This window comes from Neovison vison, chromosome X (genome assembly GCF_020171115.1).
Source record: "Neovison vison isolate M4711 chromosome X, ASM_NN_V1, whole genome shotgun sequence".
Lineage (NCBI taxonomy): Eukaryota > Metazoa > Chordata > Mammalia > Carnivora > Mustelidae > Neogale > Neogale vison.
Window position 1 is genome coordinate 53,078,375 of NC_058105.1, and position 7,302 is coordinate 53,085,676.

Below are 7,302 nucleotides of genomic sequence, written 5' to 3' on the forward strand. Positions count from 1 at the left end.
AGGCTGGCAAGATATATTCAGGGCACTAAATGAGAAGAACATGCAGCCAAGAATACTTTATCCAGCAAGACTGACATTCAAAATGGATGGAGAGATAAAGAGTTTCCAAGACCGGCAAGACTTAAAAGACTATGCAACCACCAAGCCGATACTGCAGGAAATATTAAGGGGGGTTCTATAAAAGAGGAAAAATCCCAAGAATAGCATTGGACAGAAATATAGAGACAGTCTACAGAAAGAAAGACTTCAAAGGTAACTCGATGTCAATAAAAACGTATCTATCAATAATCACTCTCAATGTGAATGGCCTCAATGCACCCATAAAACGGCACAGGGTTGCAGATTGGATAAAACGACAGGACCCATCCATATGCTGTCTACAAGAGACCCATTTTGAACCTAAAGATACACGCAGACTGAAAGTGAAGGGGTGGAGAAGCATCTTTCATGCCAATGGGACTCAAAAGAAGGCTGGGGTAGCGATTCTCATATCAGATAAATTAGACTTCAAACTAAAGACTGTAGTCAGAGATACAGAAGGACACTACATAATCCTTAAAGGGACTATCCACCAAGATGATCTAACAATTGTAAATATCTATGCTCCCAATATGGGAGCAGCCAATTACTTAAGAAAACTGTTAATCAAGATAAAGAGTCATATTGATATGAATACACTAATCGTAGGTGATCTTAACACGCCTCTTTCAGAATTAGACAGATCATCGAAGCAGAAAATCAATAAAGAAACAAGAGCATTGAACGACACATTGGACCAGATGGACCTCATAGATATATACAGAACATTCCACCCTAAAACAGCAGAATACTCATTCTTCTCAAGTGCACACGGAACCTTCTCCAGAATAGACCACGTACTGGGTCACAAATCAGGACTCAGCCGATACCAAAAGACTGAGATTATTTCCTGCATATTCTCAGATCACAATGCTTTGAAACTGGAGCTCAATCACAAGGAAAAGTTCCGAAGGAACTCAAACACCTGGAAGCTAAAGACCACCTTGCTTAAGAATGCTTGGATCAACCAGGAGATCAAAGAAGAACTGAAACAATTCATGGAAACCAATGAGAATGAAGACACTTCGGTCCAAAACCTATGGGATACAGCAAAGGCGGTCCTAAGGGGAAAATATATAGCCATCCAAGCCTTGCTCAAAAAAATTGAAAAATCCAGAACACACCAGCTGTCTCTACACCTTAAAGAACTGGAGGATCAACAACAAATCAAACCAACTCCACACATAAGAAGGGAAATCATCAAGATTAGAGCTGAGATCAATGAGGGAGAAACCAGAGATACAGTAGAACGTATCAATGAAACTAGAAGCTGGTTTTTTGAAAGAATCAATAAGATCGATAAGCCACTGGCTACACTAATCCGAAAGAAAAGAGAGAAATCCCAAATTCATAAAATTATGAATGAAAGGGGAGAGATCACAACTAACACCAAGGAAGTAGAAACAATCATCAGAAGTTACTACGAACAGTTATATGCCAATAAGCTTAGCAACCTAGATGAAATGGATGCATTCCTGGAAAAATATAAACTACCAAAATTGAACCAGAAAGAAATCGACAACCTGAATAGACCGATATCTAATAACGAGATTGAAGCAGTGATCAAAAATCTCCCAAAAAACAAGAGCCCAGGACCTGACGGATTCCCTGGGGAATTCTACCAAACCTTCCAAGAAGAAATAACACCTATTCTCCTGAAGCTGTTTCAAAAAATTGAAGCAGAAGGAAAACTTCCAGACTCTTTCTATGAAGCCAGCATTACCCTGATCCCCAAACCAGGCAAGGACCATACCAAAAAGGAGAATTTCAGACCAATATCACTGATGAATATGGATGCTAAGATTCTCAACAAGATCCTAGCCAACAGGATCCAACAACACATTAAAAAGATTATCCACCATGATCAGGTGGGATTCATCCCTGGGCTACAAGGATGGTTCAACATTCGTAAATCAATCAATGTGATACAACAAATTAATATGAGAAGAGAGAAGAACCACATGGTCCTCTCAATTGATGCAGAAAAAGCATTTGACAAAATCCAACATCCGTTCCTGATTAAAACACTTCAAAGTATAGGGATAGAGGGAACATTCCTGAACCTCATCAAATCTATCTATGAAAGACCCACAGCAAATATCATCCTCAATGGGAAAAAGCTTGCAGCCTTCCCGTTGAGATCAGGAACAAGACAAGGATGCCCACTTTCACCACTCTTGTTCAACATAGTATTAGAAGTCCTAGCAACAGCAATCCGACAACAAAGAGAAATAAAAGGTATCCAAATTGGTAATGAAGAAGTCAAACTCTCTCTCTTCGCAGATGACATGATTCTTTATATGGAAAACCCAAAAGACTCCACCCCCAAACTACTAGAACTCATACAGCAATTCAGCAGCGTGGCAGGATACAAAGTCAATGTGCAGAAATCAGTGGCTTTCTTATACACTAACAAGGAAAATACAGAAAGGGAAATTAGAGAATCAATTCCATTTACTATAGCACCAAGAACCATAAGATACCTGGGAATAAACCTAACTAAAGAGGTAAAGGATCTATACTTGAGGAACTATAGAACACTCATGAAAGAAATTGAAGAAGACACAAAAAGATGGAAGACCATTCCATGCTCTTGGATCGGAAGAATAAACATCGTTAAAATGTCTATACTGCCTAGAGCAATCTATACTTTTAATGCCATTCCGATCAAAATTCCACCGGCATTCTTCAAAGAGCTGGAGCAAATAATCCAAAAATTTGTATGGAATCAGAAGAGACCCCGAATCGCTAAGGAAACGTTGAAAAACAAAAATAAAGCTGGCGGCATCACCTTACCTGATTTCAAGCTTTATTACAAAGCTGTGATCACCAAGACAGCATGGTACTGGCATAAAAACAGACACATAGACCAGTGGAACAGAGTAGAGAGCCCTGATATGGACCCTCAACTCTATGGTCAATTAATCTTCGACAAAACAGGAAAAAATATACAGTGGAAAAAAGACAGTCTCTTCAATAAATGGTGCTGGGAAAGCTGGACAGCTATATGTAGAAGAATGAAACTCGACCATTCTCTTACACCGTACACAAAGATCAACTCAAAATGGATAAAAGACCTCAACGTGAGATAGGAATCTATCAGAATCTTAGAGGAGAACATAGGCAGTAATCTCTTTGATATCAGCCACAGCAACTTCTTTCAAGATACGTCTCCAAAGGCAAAGGAAACAAAAGCGAAAATAGACTTCTGGGACTTCATCAAAATCAAAAGCTTCTGCACAGCAAAGGAAACAGTCAAAAAAACAAAGAGGCAACCCACGGAATGGGAGAAGATATTTGCAAATGACAGTACAGACAAAAGGTTGATATCCAGGATCTATAATGAACTCCTCAAACTCAACCCACACGAAACAGACAAACACATCAAAAAATGGGCAGAAGATATGAACAGAGACTTCTCCAATCAAGAAATACAAATGGCTATCAGACACATGAAAAAATGCTCATCATCATTAGCCCTCAGGGAGATTCAAATTAAAACCACATTGAGATATCACCTTACACCAGTTAGAATGGCCAAAATTAACAAAACAGGAAACAACATGTGTTGGAGAGGATGTGGAGAAAGGGGAACCCTCTTCCACTGTTGGTGGGAATGCAAGTTGGTGCAGCCTCTTTGGAGAACAGTGTGGAGATTCCTCAAGAAATTAAAAATAGAGCTTCCCTACGACCCTGCAATTGCACTCCTGGGTATTTACCCCAAAGATACAGATGTCGTGAAAAGAAGGGCCATCTGTACCCCAATGTTTATAGCAGCAATGGCCACAGTCGCCAAACTATGGAAAGAACCAAGATGCCCTTCAACGGATGAGTGGATAAGGAAGATGTGGTCCATATACACTATGGAGTATTATGCCTCCATCAGAAAGGACGAATATCCAACTTTTGTAGCAACATGGATGGGACTGGAAGAGATTATGCTGAGTGAAATCAGTCAAGCAGAGAGAGTCAATTATCATATGGTTTCACTCATTTGTGGAGCATAACCAATAGCATGGAGGACAAGGGGCGTTAGAGAGGAGTAGGGAATTTGGGTAAATTGGAAGGGGAGGTGAACCATGAGAGACTATGGACTCTGAAAAACAGTCTGAGGGGTTTGAAGTGGCGGGGGGGGTGGGAGGTTGGGGTACCAGGTGGTGGGTATTATAGAGGGCACAGCTTGCATGGAGCACTGGGTGTGGTGAAAAAATAATGAATACTGTTTTTCTGAAAATAAATAAATTGGGGAAAAAAAAAAAAAAAAGAAAATATGTCATATATACATATACATATGTATATATATATATATATATATATATATAACCCAGATGAATGGGTAAATAAAATATGTGATGTGTAATATATATTACACATGACATATACATTATATATATAAGAATATATGTCAGAGGGGGGATAAGATGGCAGGGGAGTAGGAGGAAGCGCATTTTCAGCTGGTACTCCAAAGTGAGCTGATTACCTACCAAAGAACTCCGATCACCCATGAAATCAGCTTGAGATCAGAATTATACACATCTGGATCTCTACAGGGGCAGAAGACGTCAGTGGGCAGGTAAAGCGGAGTGGGAACGGCGACTGATATCGGAAGACAAACAAAAGGGGGAGGGAGCCACCAGAGGCGACCGGTTGGAAAGTAATACACCAATACGAGCAAGAGTACCCTGTGTCTGGGGACCAGCATTAACTTGGAGACTGGTTGAAAGCACTCCAAAAGAGCAAAGGATTGCGGGGGTAAATTGTGGGAATTGGGGCGGCTAGGGACAGGGGCTTAAGTCCCCAGTCCCAGACAGCCTCCCCGGCGCTGAGGCAGAGAGAGTGCAGCAGAGAAACCAGCTTTTGGTCCCTAAGCTGCCAGCGCACCCAAGAATGCGTGGGTTCTAGCTCCTGTGAGGGGATGGGAGCCACGCCAGTTGGCAGAAAGCGCGAGCCCTACCACAAAGCTTGATATACGAGCACATGTCCCTCATGCTCCCCTGAGTTACAAAGGCCCGGCCTGCACTCTTTGACCCACGCCATCGTTTCAAAGCCTAAGCCCTGCACCCCAAACTCTTCCCCTGACAGAGGTGCACAAAAGCCCAGCCTGGTGCTGACGGACCAGTGCCCCGATCTCAGTGCCCAAGATGCGCGCCTGACCCAAAGCCGCCTCTGAAAGAGGTGTGCGCAAGCCGGGCACTCCCAGCCCGGGCCAGCAGCAAAATCTCAGCGTGCGATTGCTGCTTGGAAACTCTCTGGCGGTTGGGAGATCCCAGACAGTTGACACTGCCTTGGCTTTGGGTACAAGCAAAAGATCCTGCACCCCCAGGGTCTGCAACTTGGAACCTGCTCTGCCAGTGGCCAAGGGGGAACTTATTTAGGCTCTCCACCCAGACTGAGGCTTCTCTCTGAGAGGGAGATCAGGGTGAGGTTTGTTTTCCTCTAAAACTACAAAATCCATCAAAGGCGGTCAAGGTGAGAGAAAAAAAAAGTGAACAAGCATAAAAACCGCCAGAGAACAAAAGCCTGAAAAAACCCAGTTTCCTCAGAGCCCACCCCCTTGAAGGGAGCGGGAGGACTTAGGTCAGGAAACATCATTGACTGACAACCCATGTGGCAGGCCCCTCCCCCAGAAAACAAACCAAGAAAGAAAAAAAAAAAGAGAGAGAGAGAGAGAAAAAAAAGGACTAAAGAGAACAACCACTACTTCATAGGAAAACTTGTATTGTTCACTTGTTCCCACTATTCCGGTTCATTTTTTTTTTTTTTACACATAGGTAATTTTTTTAACCTATTTACCATCACAGTGAGCTGTACAGTACATCAAATTCCATAATACCCTTCTAACCTGAACTTATTTTTTCCCAATTTATTTATTTTCATGAAAATATTATTCATTATTTTTTCACCACACCCAGTGCTCCATGCAATCCGTGCCCTCTATAATACCCACCACCTGGTACCCCAACCTCCTACCCCCCGCCACTTCAAACCCCTCAGACTGTTTTGCTGAGTCCATAGGCTCTCATGGTTCACCTCCCCTTCCAATTTACCCCAACTCCCTTCTCCTAAAACCCTTGTCCTCCATGCTATTTGTTATGCTCCACAAATAAGTGAAACCATATGATAATTGACTCTCTCTGCTTGACTTATTTTACTCAGCATCATCTCTTCCAGTCCCGTCCATGTTGCTACAAAAGTTGGGTATTCATCCTTTCTGATGGAGGTATAATACTCCATAGTGTATATGGACGACATCTTCCTTATCCATTCATCCATTGAAGGGCATCTTGGTTCTTTCCACTGTTTGGCGACCGTGGCCATTGCTGCTATAAACACTGGGGTACAGATGGCCCTTCTTTTCACGACATCTGTATCCTTGTTGAAAATACCCAGGAGTGCAATTGCAGGGTCATAGGAAAGCACTATTTTTAATTTCTTGAGGAATCTCCACAATGTTCTCCAAAGAGGCTGCACCAACTTGCATTCCCACCAACAGAGTAAGAGGGTTCCCCTTTCTCCATATCCTCTCCAACACATGTTGTTTCCTATTTTGTTAATTTTGGCCATTCTAACTGGTGTAAGGTGATATCTCAATGTGGTTTTTTTTTCCCCAATTTATTTATTTTCAGAAAAACAGTATTCATTATTCTTTCACCACACCCAGTGCTCCATGCAAGCTGTGCCCTCTTTAATACCCACCACCTGGTACCCCAACCTCCCACCCCCCCGCCACTTCAAACTCCTCAGACTGTTTTTCAGAGTCCATAGTCTCTCATGGTTCACCTCCCCTTCCAATTTACCCAAATTCCCTACTACTCTCTAACGCCCCTTGTCCTCCATGCTATTGGTTATGCTCCACAAATGAGTGAAACCATATGATAATTGACTCTCTCTGCTTGACTTATTTCACTCAGAATAATCTCTTCCAGTCCCGTCCATGTTGCTACAAAAGTTGGGTATTCGTCCTTTCTGATGGAGGCATAATACTACATAGTGTATATGGACCACATCTTCCTTATCCATTCATCCGTTGAAGGGCATCTTGGTTCTTTCCACAGTTTGGCGACTGTGGCCATTGCTCTATTTTTAATTTCTTGAGGAATCTCCACACTGTTCTCCAAAGAGGCTGCACCAACTTGCATTCCCACCAACAGTGGAAGAGGGTTCCCCTTTCTCCACATCCTCTCCAACACATGTTGTTTCCTGTCTTGCTAATTTTGGCCATTC